This window comes from Notolepis coatsorum (genome assembly GCF_963971535.1).
Source record: "Notolepis coatsorum genome assembly, chromosome: 3".
Taxonomy (NCBI): domain Eukaryota; kingdom Metazoa; phylum Chordata; class Actinopteri; order Aulopiformes; family Paralepididae; genus Notolepis; species Notolepis coatsorum.
This window is the reverse complement of record NC_140167.1, coordinates 39,769,643-39,786,144: the sequence shown is the minus strand read 5'-3', so window position 1 is coordinate 39,786,144 and position 16,502 is coordinate 39,769,643. Positions and strand designations below refer to the sequence as shown.

Here is a 16,502-nt window from a genome sequence, read left to right as displayed (position 1 = left end):
TAATTGGTTCAGGACGAGGTCTAATTTTTTGCCATCGTCGTCAAAGCAACAATGCAATAAAGGATGAGGTTTTATAATCTAGAGATAACTGATATTCAGGTTTCTCTTTATGCCCTCCTCCATAACAGGTCAGATGGGAGGTCACCTCTTGTGAACTTTGACTTTCCTGGCAAAATAACATGTCTTTCATCAGAGGACTCCTCAGGGTCAACTTGTGTTATTGACTCATTCATCGCCTCTCACTACATTGGTAAAATTTTGTACTGCATTACTACAAACAAAGAATGCGAATCCCTACCCACCTTCAAAACCGCCCTCACAGAGCACATACGGGAGGCTGCAATTCGAAACTGGCCCCTGTAAATGTCGAAACCCCCCGCCCACCAACCCACCCAACCCCCTCCTAATGTACAGTTTCCTCCCCCTCTAATGTATATAGTTTCTGTTAGGATCTCTGGTAAACAGTACTGTATATTTGTATATCTTGTATGTCATAAATGTAACAGTACTGTATATCTGTATGTCATGTATGTCGTAAATGTCATTATGAATTGAAAATGGGGGACCCTGATGTAAACAAGACGAAAGTCTTTCTCTGGTCTGCATCCCCTTAACAATTGTGTGTAATGAGCCGTACTGTATTGTACCCATTCTGCAATCTGTTAATAAAATGTTCAATCAATCAATCAATCAATCAATCAATCAATCAATCAATCAATCAATCAATCAAGCAACCTCTTGAATAGCCAATGATAAGCACATCAGACGAGAGCCTATACTGTCCACCGCTTTCACAATTAATTTCCCACCAAATATAACACATTATGTTATGTACATTTGATCGTGCACATGACGTGACCCATATACTGATTAAACCCCCTGACTAAATTAAAGGAAGTAATGTCTTCTGATGAGACATAATCCATACAGTGAGTGTATATTCTCTGTGAGATACTGTATCCTCTGTTGTCCCATCCTGATCTGTTTCCCTATAGCTACTGGTCTGTTTCCTCTATAGCTCCTGGTCTGTTCCCCTATATCAGGGAGGGGCAACTGGTGGCCCGCGGGCCACGTGCGGCCCTCACCGACGCTCCATGCGGCCCCAGGCCAATATTTATAAAATTTTTAAAAATATTTTTTTTAATATATATATATATATATATATATATATATATATATATATATATATATATATATATATATATATATATATATATATATATATATATATATATTTTTTTTGCATTCGACTAATAGGTTGGCAGTAAACTATGGCTCCTTTCAATCGATTAGTCGACTATTCAACTAATAGGGGTCAGCCCTAGTGTGGACATATTCAACACTGTTGAAAGTGCCATGCAGCAATATGGGGGGTTTGATAAACTGTCCGCTGTTGTTACCGATGGAGCACCCGCAATGAAAGGAAAACACACAGGATTCGCCGGGCTTCTAAGGCAGAGTGGCATTGAGTGTCCAATGCTGCACTGCATTATACGTCAGGTAAGTTCGCTAACATAATTTCCATCTATTGTGGGTCACTAATAATCAGGGATGCAGTGGTCATGCCACGCGGTACCACACCGTCCCAGCACTTTTCTGAGTGGGAGTATGTGCGCGTGCAAGCGCACACAAAAATGAAACGTTATTTCATCTGATGCAGATCGCATGCACAAACATTGAAGTTGACATTCCTTCTATTGTGCACCAACAGGAGAGACCACAAGTATCTCATTAACACATTGACGGCCACGGGGATTAGACGGGCCCCACTCTAGACGACCAGCATATGTAAACAGACTTGGGGCTGTTTGTAGAGCTAAATCTATACTTTATAGTATTGCTATCTGTCCATTCTCATTGACAGTCAATTGACATCATAAACCGTCCCTTCAAAATGGATTAAAGAAATAATTTTTTCATCAATACGTTCTAATTTTATAGCGCCGTGAATATAAGCGTTATACGGCATTTGGTCTAGTATATTTCCTGGAAGACGAGATAAAGGGCTAATAGCTACTAACGTTATATCCAATGGCATTTCCGTTATACAAAAGCTACAGTTAAAACTCAAACTGCATATGATCGGTATGATCCTCAAGCATGTATGCATGAAAGGGGGGGGGGGGGGGGGGCGGGGGACGTCGTTTCTGATTATTGATTACCAATAACCGTGTTCGTCTAAGTAGCCACATACGCTGGTCGGCTGGTTGAGTATCATAGCAAACTCTGATCAGCATGTAATTTACGTGAAAAAGATCTTACCATGAGCCGGTTGGATCCCCCTGAGCATTTCCCCGTTATCGATCGCCATCTGGTAGATCGATATGTCCATTGGCGGATGATAAATCCCCTTATTGCATAGTGAAATCCGCGATCCAAAACGTATTCCGTGCAACAGACAATAGCTATCGCTTCAGGTGAGTAGAAAACTACATTAGAGATCAAAAAATAAAAAAGACAACTTCGGCCACAGGGAACACTGCATTATCGCGATAGCGCCCCTAAGATGATCTGGCCGGTAATGCACTTTCCCGAATTCAAAGAGTAGGGTACATCTGCAGTGCAGCTCGGCGACCTCGAATAGGTTATTAAAATAGATAAAAGCCGGCGGCTACGTGGCGTAGTGGGCAAGGCGCTCGCCACGAATGCGGAGACGCTGGGCTCGCCTGTTCGAGCCCAGCGCTCCACATTGCTTTCAGTTTAGCTGGTCGTTCATACTAATACACATTGGCCGTATTAGGGGGTGGGAAACTGATGGGTGGGGATCGGGCGTTGTGGACAGCGACTCCTACAGGTCGGTTGGTGCGCCTGCGCAATAGAATCAGGAAGTGTCGGGGGCAGCGTGAGCCTCCCACGCGTTACTCCTCGCCACTGAGAGATCGAGCTGCGCAGGTGAAAAGATGCGACTGCTGTTACCTCAAGTACCGGAGGGGACTTGTGCTATGTATGACTTAGTCCACATTGCAGCCGGCTTGTGGGAGGCAGGAAACAGCGTTCGTGACAGGGGAGGGTTGAATTGGATGATACGAAATTGGGATGGGAGAAAATATAGAAAATGGGAGAAAAAGTGGATAAAAAAAGAAAATAGATAAAAGCCAAAACAACTTGCCACGTATATATCCGTCCTTCGGTCCATTAAGCATGGATTCGAAACACGTATTTTTCCGTGGTCGGGCGCCATTGTGTTAAAGACAGAACCATTATTGACGCACTGTGGGGGAGGGTGAATGTCATGCCAGTTTGATAAAGGGTCAATGGGAGGCACTCAGGAATGTTTTGTTTAGTAGCAGGATAAAAGTTTATACATTTAACAAAATCATTTATTATTGCACTTTTGATTTACTGTTGTAGTGAAATGCAGCAGGAATGCTGCTTTGTGTTTGTTGAGCAGTGGGCTTTAAGTTCATACATTTATTTTAATAGAAGCCTTAATTATAATTTGTCATTTTTGTATATATTTGGGTTACACAGCAATACTTTCAAATTCAGCTGTATTTATAAATTCATAAAGTTGAAATTAAGCATTACTAAATGGGTTTGAAATGGAATAAAAACAAAGTTACAACAAATTATATGCCTTATTTATCACAGCTGTGACTATTATGGGCTATTTGAGTGATGGGGTACTACTGGCGGGACTGCCGATAAACAATGCGGCCCCCCAGATTGAGTGTGGCCATTTAGTGGCTCTCACCATATACAAAGTTGCCCACCCCTGCCCTATATTGTAGCTCCTAGTCTGTTTCCCCATAGCTCCTGGTCTGTTTCCCTGTAATGTAGCCTCTGGTCTGTTTCCCTATAGCTCCTGGTCTGTTTCCCTATAGCTCCTGGTCTCTTTCCCTATACTGTAGCTCCTAGTCTGTTTCCCCATAGCTCCTAGTCCGTTTCCCTATAGCTCCTAGTCCGTTTCCCTATAGCTCCTGGTCTGTTTCCCTATAGCTGATGGTCTGTTTCCCTATAGCTCCTGGTCTGTTTCCCTATACTGTAGCTCCTGGTCTGTTTCCCTATACTGTAGCTCCTGGTCTGTTTCCCTATACTGTAGCTCCTGGTCTGTTTCCCTATACTGTAGCTCCTGGTCTGTGTCCCTATAGCTCCTGGTCTGTTTCCTCTATAGCTCCTGATCTGTTTCCTCTATAGCTCCTGGTCTGTTTCCTCTATAGCTACTGGTCTGTTTCCTCTATAGCTCCTGGTCTGTTTCCCAATAGCTGATGGTCTGTTTCCGTATAGCTCCTGGTCTGTTTCCCAATAGCTGATGGTCTGTTTCCCAATAGCTGATGGTCTGTTTCCCTATAGCTGATGGTCTGTTTCCTATATAGCTCCTGGTCTGTTTCCTCTATAGCTCCTGGTCTGTTTCCTCTATAGCTCCTGGTCTGTTTCCTCTATAGCTCCTGGTCTGTTTCCTCTATAGCTCCTGGTCTGTTTCCTCTATAGCCACTGGTCTGTTTCCTCTATAGCTCCTGGTCTGTTTCCCTATAGCTGATGGTCTGTTTCCCTATAGCTCCTGGTCTGTTTCCTCTATAGCTCCTGGTCTGTTTCCTCTATAGCTCATGGTCTGTTTCCCTATAGCTGATGGTCTGTTTCCTATATAGCTCCTGGTCTGTTTCCTCTATAGCTCCTGGTCTGTTTCCTCTATAGCTCCTGGTCTGTTTCCTCTATAGCTACTGGTCTGTTTCCTCTATAGCTCCTGGTCTGTTTCCCTATAGCTCCTGGTCTGTTTCCTCTATAGCCACTGGTCTGTTTCCTCTATAGCTCCTGGTCTGTTTCCCTATAGCTGATGGTCTGTTTCCCTATAGCTCCTGGTCTGTTTCCTCTATAGCGCCTGGTCTGTTTCCTCTATAGCTCCTGGTCTGTTTCCCTATAGCTCCTGGCCTGTTTCCCTATAGCTGATGGTCTGTTTCCCTATAGCTCCTGGCCTGTTTCTCTATAGCTGATGGTCTGTTTCCCTATAGCTCCTGGTCTGTTTCCCTATAGCTGCTGGTCTGTTTCCCTATAGCTCCTGGTCTGTTTCCTCTATAGCTCCTGGTTTGTTTCCTCTATAGCTCCTGGTCTGTTTCCCTATAGCTCCTGGTCTGCTTCCTCTATAGCTCCTGGTCTGTTTCCCTATAGCTCCTGGCCTGTTTCCTCCATAGCTCCTGGCCTGTTTCCTTATAGCTCCTGGTCTGTTTCCTCTATAGCTGATGGTATGTTTCCTCTGTAGCTCCTGTTCTGTTTCCCTATAGCTCCTGGTCTGTTTCCCTATAGCTCCTGGTCTGTTTCCTCTATAGCTCCTGGTCTGTTTTACTATAGCTCCTGGTCTGTTTCCCTATAGCTCATGGTCTATTTCCCTATAGCTGATGGTCTGTTTCCTCTATAGCTCCTGGCCTGTTTCCTCTATAGCTCCTGGTCTGTTTCCTCTATAGATCCTGGTCTGTTTCCCTATAGCTCATGGTCTGTTTCCCTATAGCTCCTGGTCTGTTTCCTTATAGCTGATGGTCTGTTTCCTCTATAGCTCCTGGTCTGTTTCCTCTATAGCTCCTGGTCTGTTTCCCTATAGCTGATGGTCTGTTCCCTCTATAGCTCCTGGTCTGTTTCCTCTATAGCTCCTGGTCTGTTTTCCTCTATAGCTCCTGGTCTGTTTTCCTCTATAGCTGATGGTCTGTTTCACTATAGCTCCTGGTTTGTTTCCTCTATAGCCCCTAGTCTGTTTCCCTATAGCTGAAGGTCTGTTTCCTCTATAGGTCCTGGTCTGTTTCCTCTATAGCTCCTGGTCTGTTTCCCTATAGCTCCTGGTCTGTTTCCCTATAGCTGATGGTCTGTTTCACTATAGCTCCTGGTCTGTTTCCTCTATAGCCCCTAGTCTGTTTCCCTATAGCTGAAGGTCTGTTTCCTCTATAGGGCCTGGTCTGTTTCCTCTATAGCTCCTGGTCTGTTTCCCTATAGCTCCTGGTCTGTTTTACTATAGCTCATGGTCTGTTTCCATATAGCTGATGGTCTGTTTCCTCTATAGCTCCTGGTCTGTTTCCTCTATAGCTCCTGGTCAGTTTCCTCTATAGCTCCTGGTCTGTTTCCCTATAGCTGATGGTCTGTTTCCCTGTAGCTCCTGGTCTGTTTCCTCTATAGCTCCTGGTCTGTTTCCCTATAGCTGATGGTCTGTTTCCCTATAGCTGATGGTCTGTTTCCCTATAGCTGATGGTCTGTTTCCCTATAGCTGATGGTCTGTTCCCTCTATAGCTCCTGGTCTGTTTCCTCTATAGCTCCTGGTCTGTTTCCTCTATAGCTCCTGGTCTGTTGCCTCTATGGCTGATGGTCTGTTTCACTATAGCTCTTGGTCTGTTTCCCTATAGCTCCTGGTCTGTTGCCTCTATAGCTCCTAGTCGGTTTCCCTATAGCTGAAGGTCTGTTTCCTCTATAGCTCCGGGTCTGTTTCCTCTATAGCTCCTGGTCTATTTCCCTATAGCTCCTGGTCTGTTTCCCTATAGCTCCTGGTCTGTTTTACTATAGCTCCTGGTCTGTTTCCCTATAGCTGATGGTCTGTTTCCCTATAGCTGATGGTCTGTTTCCCTATAGCTGATGGTCTGTTTCCTCTATAGCTCCTGGTCTGTTTCCTCTATAGCTCCTGGTCTGTTTCCCTATAGCTCCTGGCCTGTTTCCCTATAGCTGATGGTCTGTTTCCTCTATAGCTCCTGGTCTGTTGCCTCTATAGCTCCTGGTCTGTTTTACTATAGCTCATGGTCTGTTTCCCTATAGCTGATGGTCTGTTTCCCTATAGCTGATGGTCTGTTTCCTCTATAGCTCCTGGTCTGTTTCCTCTATATCTCCTGGTCTGTTTCCCTATAGCTCCTAGTCTGTTTCCCTATAGCTGATGGTCTGTTTCCTTTATAGCTCCCGGTCTGTTGCCTCTATAGCTCCTGGTCTGTTTCCCTATAGCTGATGGTCTGTTTCCCTGTAGCTCCTGGTCTGTTTCCTCTATAGCTCCTAGTCTGTTTCCCTATAGCTCCTGGTCTGTTTTCCTCTATAGCTGATGGTCTGTTTCACTATAGCTCCTGGTTTGTTTCCTCTATAGCCCCTAGTCTGTTTCCCTATAGCTGAAGGTCTGTTTCCTCTATAGCTCCTGTTCTGTTTCCCTATAGCTCCTGGTCTGTTTCCCTATAGCTCCTGGTCTGTTTCCTCTATAGCTCCTGGTCTGTTTTACTATAGCTGATGGTCTGTTTCCCTATAGCTGATGGTCTGTTTCCCTATAGCTGATGGTCTGTTTCCTCTATAGCTCCTGGTCTGTTTCCTCTATAGCTCCTGGTCTGTTTCCCTATAGCTCCTGGCCTGTTTCCCTATAGCTGATGGTCTGTTTCCTCTATAGCTCCTGGTCTGTTTCCCTATAGCTCCTGGCCTGTTTCCCTATAGCTGATGGTCTGTTTCCCTATAGCTCCTGGCCTGTTTCCCTATAGCTGATGGTCTGTTTCCTCTATAGCTCCTGGCCTGTTTCCCTATAGCTGATGGTCTGTTTCCTCTATAGCTCCTGGTCTGTTGCCTCTATAGCTCCTGGTCTGTTTCCCTATAGCTGATGGTCTGTTTCCCTGTAGCTCCTGGTCTGTTTCCTCTATAGCTCCTAGTCTGTTTCCCTATAGCTGATGGTCTGTTTCTCTATAGCTCCTGGTCTGTTTGCTCTATAGCTCCTGGTCTGTTTCCATATAGCTGATGGTCTGTTTCCTCTATAGCTCCTGGTCTGTTTCCCTATAGCTGATGGTCTGTTTCCTCTATAGCTCCTGGTCTGTTTCCCTATAGCTGATGGTCTGTTTCCTCTATAGCTCCTGGTCTGTTTCCATATAGCTGATGGTCTGTTTCCTCTATAGCTCCTGGTCTGTTTCCATATAGCTGATGGTCTGTTTCCTCTATAGCTCCTGGTCTGTTTCCATATAGCTGATGGTCTGTTTCCTCTATAGCTCCTGGTCTGTTTCCCTATAGCTGATGGTCTGTTTCCTCTATAGCTCCTGGTCTGTTGCCTCTATAGCTCCTGGTCTGTTTCCCTATAGCTGATGGTCTGTTTCCCTGTAGCTCCTGGTCTGTTTCCTCTATAGCTCCTAGTCTGTTTCCCTATAGCTGATGGTCTGTTTCTCTATAGCTCCTGGTCTGTTTGCTCTATAGCTCCTGGTCTGTTTCCATATAGCTGATGGTCTGTTTCCCTATAGCTCCTGGTCTGTTTCCTCTATAGCGCCTGGTCTGTTTCCCTATAGCTCCTGGTCTGTTTCCCTATAGCTCCTGGTCTGTTTCCCTATAGCTGATGGTCTGTTTCCCTATAGCTCCTGGTCTGTTTCCCTATAGCTGATGGTCTGTTTCCCTATAGCTCCTCGTCTGTTTCCCTATAGCTCATGGTCTGTTTCCTCTATAGCTCATGGTCTGTTTCCCTATAGCTCATAGTCTGTTTCCCTATAGCTCATGGTCTGTTTCCCTATAGCTCCTGGTCTGTTTCCTCTATAGCTCCTGGTCTGTTTCCCTGTATTTCCTGGTCTGTTTCCCTATAGCTCATAGTCTGTTTCCCTATAGCTCCTGGTCTGTTTCCATATAGCTGATGGTCTGTTTCCTCTATAGCTCCTGGTCTGTTTCCATATAGCTGATGGTCTGTTTCCTCTATAGCTCCTGGTCTGTTTCCCTATAGCTGATGGTCTGTTTCATCTATAGCTCCTGGTCTGTTGCCTCTATAGCTCCTGGTCTGTTTCCCTATAGCTGATGGTCTGTTTCCCTGTAGCTCCTGGTCTGTTTCCTCTATAGCTCCTAGTCTGTTTCCCTATAGCTGATGGTCTGTTTCTCTATAGCTCCTGGTCTGTTTGCTCTATAGCTCCTGGTCTGTTTCCATATAGCTGATGGTCTGTTTCCCTATAGCTCCTGGTCTGTTTCCTCTATAGCGCCTGGTCTGTTTCCCTATAGCTCCTGGTCTGTTTCCCTATAGCTCCTGGTCTGTTTCCCTATAGCTGATGGTCTGTTTCCCTATAGCTCCTGGTCTGTTTCCCTATAGCTGATGGTCTGTTTCCCTATAGCTCCTCCTCTGTTTCCCTATAGCTCATGGTCTGTTTCCTCTATAGCTCATGGTCTGTTTCCCTATAGCTCATAGTCTGTTTCCCCATAGCTCATGGTCTGTTTCCCTATAGCTCCTGGTCTGTTTCCTCTATAGCTCCTGGTCTGTTTCCCTGTATTTCCTGGTCTGTTTCCCTATAGCTCATAGTCTGTTTCCCTATAGCTCCTGGTCTGTTTCCCTGTATTTCCTGGTCTGTTTCCCTATAGCTCATAGTCTGTTTCCCTATAGCTCATAGTCTGTTTCCCTATAGCTCATGGTCTGTTTCCCTATAGCTGATGGTCTGTTTCCCTATAGCTCTTGGTCTGTTTCCTCTATAGCTCCTGGTCTGTTTCCCTGTATTTCCTGGTCTGTTTCCCTATGGGAAAATGCAGGCTGTTTGAGACACACAGGAAGGGCTGAATAGCCTAAAGGGTCAGATGTGAGTGGCGAAAGTATCAGGATTCTGTCACACTTGAGTGGCTGGAGTGTCTGTGCTAACACCCCCCACTAAATTAACAAGTTTCACCGCATTGACAAGAGCCCCATTTCATTTGTTTTTAAAAGTGTCAACAAGTGAGTATATCTGTCTGTGGGTATTTTCAGGGACTTTCACCATCAGGACCCCAACTTTGACACCAATTAAAGAGATTATGTCTTAAGCTGAGAGGAAACTATAGCCGCGTGTTGCCACAGTGATTGCTTTTGACAAGGTCACAGGGTACCGCGCAACAGTGCATGACCTTAACAGACATTTACTGATAAAAAAAGAAGTACAATCTAACTAATGATAGATGTCTTAAACAGAAGATAACAGCAACATAGATATGCAACAGTAGACATTAGGCTATGTGAGTTGCACATTATGGTTGACAATGAGACACAAATTCAACATTATTCTGTTCTGCATCAAGTCCACATGAACAACCATGGGGGGGGGGGGGGGGGTTCTGACAAGGCAAATAAGTATTTGAAAATGTTTGATGAGTTGGATTCTGCTCAAAGTCAATTATTTGGTCTGTTTTGGAGCAGCCAAATAAAATTTAACTAAATGTGTATTTCTCAGTGACTTGTTTGAGATTCTGTGAGCTTGTAATCTATAGGCGCCACCTGACATTTTTATTAAGGAAAAAGAGTTCACATAATGTCGCTCTACAAATGTTTACAAGTTGGACGCTTAAAATTAAAGACATGCACAAATTAAGAAGGTTATATTAGTTCTACTCTATGGGATATAAAAGAAAGTGTATGAGCCTTTTAATCCAAAGCTATACCTACATTTGTATATTAGAGCCTTAGGCCTTCAAGGTCATGCATTTAAATTCACAAAGGTGCAGAAGTGGAGACCAGCGAGAGGCTCTTTCCTATATGCTGTATTGGTAATGCTGTCAGACTGCAAGGCCTGTGACAACCTTCCAATGCCCAAATAAGACCCTGGAGAATTATGTGCAACTGAATGCGACTCATATCTGATACCAATGGTTGGATTATTGCTGCCAGTGCAAGTTAAAAGACCTGGCATATGAGATAACACACATTAAGCTCCTATACTGTCACTTTAAGTTGTATAGCCTATTAACTGTTTTGTTTCTCAAAGGTTTTGATGCATTTTTATTTTTAAACACTTTGCCAGATCCGGAGGAATATTAATTTCATCAAAGAAGGAGAGATGAAGCCCCTCGCTCTAATTATTACACACACAAGCCACACTCATAATGTTGCCTATTGAAAATGCAGTTGTATTTTACCTTTAATCAAAAACTGATAAACTGATGACCAACATTGATTATGTCCATATGCAAATTTGTGGCGTTTTCACATTTACAATTTACACTACTCAAGTTGTTGAGTTGAGTTTAGCATGGTTCTGTCCCTCATTAAATTGGCTAGGTGGTACAGTACGCTAATTGAATTGCTGTAGTTCACCAGACTCACCACTATAAGTTTGTGAATTCCCTAAAACATATTAAAAAAACGAAAACAATAATAATAATAATATTCAAAAAAAAAATTAAATAAATAGCTACATCATTTATTGGCTATACCATTTCAGACTAACGATTCCTTAGCATGACATAACCTATATGTTGTTGCCTTCACTAATTTATGAGTATATAGCTATATTTCATGCTCATCCAAGAACAACAAAAGAACAACCCGCAAATATAATTTTTATTCATAGACCATAAATAAACATTGGCAATTTATTTAACTCTTATTTCATTTTTAAAGTATCCGCGGTAAATAGATTTGGCGTCATACATTTATTATGTCCTACCTTGATGTCGAGGGCATGATTCAGTCTGATACAATTTTGTGCAAAACGGAGGAAATTCGGACCTGCATGGCTTCTTCTACCGTGACATTTTCTTTTGGTGTGTTTTCACGTTAATTGGCTGTAGTTGAACTGGGAGCCGTAAATCAAGCACTGCGGAGTGTATTAACGAGTTGGACCACCCAGGAAACTATTTCCCTGCACTTTCCTAGTAGACAATGTGAGGATACTCGAGTCTGCCATGCTCTGAAAACCATGAATGAACATTCACAAGAGCAGTATAGGCAGCCCAGTCCCCCGCGGTCACATTTCCAGCAGGCTAATGACGGGGTATAACTAATGATTAAAGTATAGGCAATAAAAAAAGGGTGAAGTATTTTGGACAAAACAGAGATCATTGTATTTGATAAAGTAAGCCATGGGCCCTCATGTTCCGCTGTGCTGACCATGGACTACCTGTTTGAGAACGATAATCCCTGTGGCAGAAGTCTGATGAAGCCTTAACCATGTGGCCCAGTGTTTAGAGTCAAATTGGACAAAAATAACTAATAAAAAATGCTTTAAAAACATTTTCAGGAATAAAAAATAAAAGACACGTTGTAGGCTATTTTGAACTGATATCATAAAAGTATGATTGTCTACAGGCCTGAAAGGTGTATAGGCCTAATTACCAAAGCTATATTTTTTCAGATATTTTATTAAATTTAGACTGGAGGGCGTATAGGATATATCTGCAGGCCATGGACCTTAGGACCTATACATTTGTCTATGAAAAATAGTTTCATAGTTCAGTTCCTTTTTGTCGAGACAGCAAGCATAACCGCTTACATTTTTGTCTTGATGATTCACATTTTTACTAATAAAATATAGACAAAATAAAATGTGAACGCCGTTGTCACATAGGAAACTTGAACAGACTCGGCACGAATAGCCCAGTTTAAAGCTTAGACTAATTCATGCAAATAATGGCTATATCTGAGTGGGGGTGTGCGGCTCGTGATTTTAATAAGTGATCCCCGCTCAAAATTCCCTTTAAAACCTGCCAAAAATGATGTCTTTTGAAATAAACAAATCGTTTTTTTCTCTCAAGAGTGCGGATTCTTAGCATCAAAATAGCTTGAAATTGTCTTCCATTATGATATTTCACAAGCTATAGACCATGCAACGGCTACTAAAATACCAAGGATAATCGTGATTAAATGTATACTTGTGCAAAAAGCATATTTGACATAAAACACACTTCAAAGGGATAGGAATATGATATTGACAATAAAGAAATAAAGAAATAAAAATATATCACTGATGGCAAGGTCAGGCAGCCCAACTCTCACACAAAAAAAATACCCTATAGCACAAACGAAAACCAATTAAAAATCAAGACTGGCTTGTGATAAAAATGATAGGCACTATATTAAGCTGAGAAACAGTGTGCTATAGGCTAACGCTTGAACAGCCCATTGTCTTAATCATTATTATCCCCATTAACCTATTTTACCGATTTCCATAGCCATACCTTGTGGGACCAAGCTGCCTTCAAATGAAGAATACATTCGAATTCGTTTTAGTGATGTTTTCAAATCTCACACGGCAAGTGAAAGAGTATTTGATTGGCTTTGTAAGTGCTACATTCGTATGTTTTGTATGTTCTGACTATATGATTGTTACTATAGCTTGTTTTTTATGCTATTTTATGTTATGTTGTCTCTGTCTAATGGGCCTATGTATTTGATGCTGATTTGTTGCTGGTCTCCCTTTCAAAGGAGATCTCGATCTCAGTGAGACATTCCTGGTTAAATAAAGGAGGAAAAAAAGATTGGGATTTACCACAACAGCGAATGAGCTGGACACTCACTGAAGTCCTATATCGAGCAGACCTAACTAAACAAATGTGATGTTTCCTTTAATTAGCCTATAGCTTAAATTCAGATGCCCACTGGAATTATAGTTTCAAAGGTGAAACTAGGCCTGTAAAAGAAAATAAATTCATTATAAGTCCAACAAATAAACAATATCATTTAAAATGGTATATAATCGAGCCTGTAATCTGTTGTTCAGGCTTTACTTCTCTGCATGTCTCCCCTCCGGTGCTGGACTAAATAATATGCTGTGTAGCCCACTCCCTCTCTGTAGACTGAATGTCTCTTGTAAGCAACCTTTGTTCTCCAACATTGGCTTCCAAACCTACATCCGTTAAGCAGGAAAAAATATTTCCCTCTCCCACACCTGTTGATGAATTGAATCTGTGTGAGGCTGAGACGGGGCATTTACAACTGAAGTGGTGGTGATGTGTGTGTGTGTGTGTGTTGGGGGGGGGGTCCCAAATAAATAAACATTTTGTTTCCTCAGTTTAAAAGTATATAGTCCAAAAACAGCTACGCCCCTTTCCAGTGAAATAGCAAAGAAGTTCATAATCAAATCAAAGTAGACTTTGTTCATAAGATAAGATAGCCCACTAAGGGTGTATGGTGCAAATGTAGAATGTGCATAGTAGCGGACTATGATTCATACAGTAGTAGCAGACAAATAGATCACATGATTCATTCATTTTTATTTCATATAGCAGACTAATAGATCACATATGATTCGTAGTATAGACTAATAGATCACATATTCATAGTATAGCAGACTAATAGATCACATATGATTCATATAGTAGACTAATAGATCACATGATTCATATTAGCAGACTTAATAGATCACATGATTTATAGTAGCAGACTAATAGATCACATATATGATTCATATTAGCAGACTAATAGATCACATATGATTCATATAGTGGACTAATAGATCACATGTGATTCATAGTAGCAGACTAATAGATCACATGGTTCATATAGCAGACTAATAGATCACATATGATTCATAGTACTAATAGAACACATATGATTCAGTCAAGTCAAGTCAAGAGTTTTATTTGTCACGGCATACAAGTATACAGTGAAATGCGGGGGGTCTTGCCGGCAACGATTGTGCATAATACAATAGTAAGAATCCAACAGGATGCGAACGACATTTGTGCAATAATACAAGTAATCAAAGTAGGGCATATCGGTATATGTACATGAGTTTTTACAAGAGCATGGTAAGACATGCTAGGTCCTGTGGTAGTGCAATACACTGTTAGCTACGGATGAGGCACTGGGTCTTTATGTACACTGCTATACAATGCTATATTATACAATCTCAAGTTATACTATACTATTTTTTATAAAGTGATCTTTCATTTTGTAAAGTGACCATAAGTGTGAGCGTGTGTGTTCATGTTAAAGTGGCTGCTAGTGTGTGAGCGTGTACAGTGTGTGTGTGCTCATGTGTGCTTGTGTGTGGAGAGTTCAGTGTTCAAGGCTCTGATGGCCTGGGGGAAGAAGCTGAGCCGAAGTCTCTCTGTCCTAGTTGCTGGTGTTCGCAGGCGTTTGCCTGACCGCAGCAGCTTGAACAGGCTGTTGTTGGGGTGGTGAGGGTCTTTCATTATTCTGCAGGCTCTGGATTTGCATATAGGACCTGCAGGGGTGGTAGTGCAATACCCGTAGTACGCTCGGCTGAGCGCACCACTCTCTGTAGGGCCTAATAGATCACATATGATTCATATTAGCAGACTTAATAGATCACATGATTTATAGTAGCAGACTAATAGATCACATATGATTCATATTAGCAGACTAATAGATCACATATGATTCATAGTCGTGGACTAATAGATCGCATGTGATTCATAGTAGCAGACTAATAGATCACATGGTTCATAGTATCAGACTAATAGATCACATATGATTCATAGTAGACTAATAGATCACATATGATTAGTAGTACGACTAATAGATCACATGTGATTCATAGCAAACGAATAGATCACATATGATTCATAGTAGCAGACTAATGGATCGCATGATAGTAGACTAATAGATCACATGTGATTCATAGTAGACTAATAGATCACATGTGATTCATAGTAGCAGTAGCTAATAGACCAGTATTTTGTATTTCAAACATATTTTCCAACTCTCTTTGCCCCTCCCCGTCGTTTATATACGGTCAGTATTGCAATGGAAACCTGATGTGGTGTCTCTCAGTTTCACAACAGCAAACTCCCATCTTTCTCAGTTTTTTCATAGACAAAAGACTTGTTTACAAGCACAACCAACCGGTGTTCACATAGGTGTTAGCATTGAAATTATGCTTATAAATACCATACTGATTATATCATAATTATATCATCATCATTTATTTATTCGTACATGGAATTACCACAGTCCAAATTCATATAATTCACAGAATACCTGGAATAATGACTAAATGATTATCTCAAATAAAAAGAGATGGATAATTTAACATGTTATAAATTACTTTCTTTTAAAATGTGTAATTCAATCAATAAATAAAGATCCAATGAAAACATTCTGCAGAAAACTCAAGGGATACTTTCTAAAACATATTTTTTCCCTTGCTAGCAACTTTGGATGTAGTAGGTTCAGAACCTAGAAGGCCTATACATTCTTACAAAGCTGTGACCTTGCCCTTCAAAACTCACAATGAAATACTTGGTGATTGAAAATACCTTGTGTGAAATAGTTCTAGACTTCAAATCATGTGTGCTTCCAATGTCAATTATTTACTGTACAATATTGACACATCTTGACAGAATAAGAAAATAAGCAACACTACTCAACGAGATGTATACGTAGAATGTGTCTCAACACCAGACAAGACAACATACAGTATAATATCAGTGAATACCCCCAACCCCCTCCAATGTACAGTTTATTCGTCAAATGTACTGTATATACTCTTTTTTAGACTATTTTTGTATCACGAACAGTACTGTATTTGTAAATCTGGTATGTCATAAATGTATAGATGTAGCAGTATCTGTATGTCATATGTTATGATGAGTTGAAAATGGGGGACCCTGATGTAAACAAGACGAAAGTCTTTCTCTGGTCTGCATCCCCTTAACAATTGTGTGTATTGAGCTGTACTGTATTGTACCCATTCTGCAATCTGTTAATACAATTTTCAATCAATCAATACTGTCTTAGAATGTGTCTCAACACCAGACAAGACAACCTATTGGGAGAGGGGGTGTCAGTTGTGTGTAAGCCTTTATTCATATACTTTTTGGCAATGCAATGGACACTGCACAACTTTCACTTTCAGACAATATGTCACGGAATTCAGAAGCTGGAGGATTTCCTTTTCACCAAT

At 41.6% G+C, this 16,502-nt stretch overlaps 1 protein-coding gene across 1 annotated transcript in view; it reads right to left on the bottom strand.

The window, feature by feature from the left end:
• Positions 1-14,816: 14,816 nt before the first annotated feature.
• The window catches only part of ppm1aa (protein phosphatase, Mg2+/Mn2+ dependent, 1Aa), a 33,440-nt gene continuing 31,754 nt past the window's right edge, over positions 14,817-16,502 (bottom strand). The window contains exon 7 of the mRNA XM_084310948.1: positions 14,817-14,864. The gene's annotated coding sequence lies outside the window, so the exon portion shown is untranslated. The remainder of the gene's footprint in view (positions 14,865-16,502) is intronic.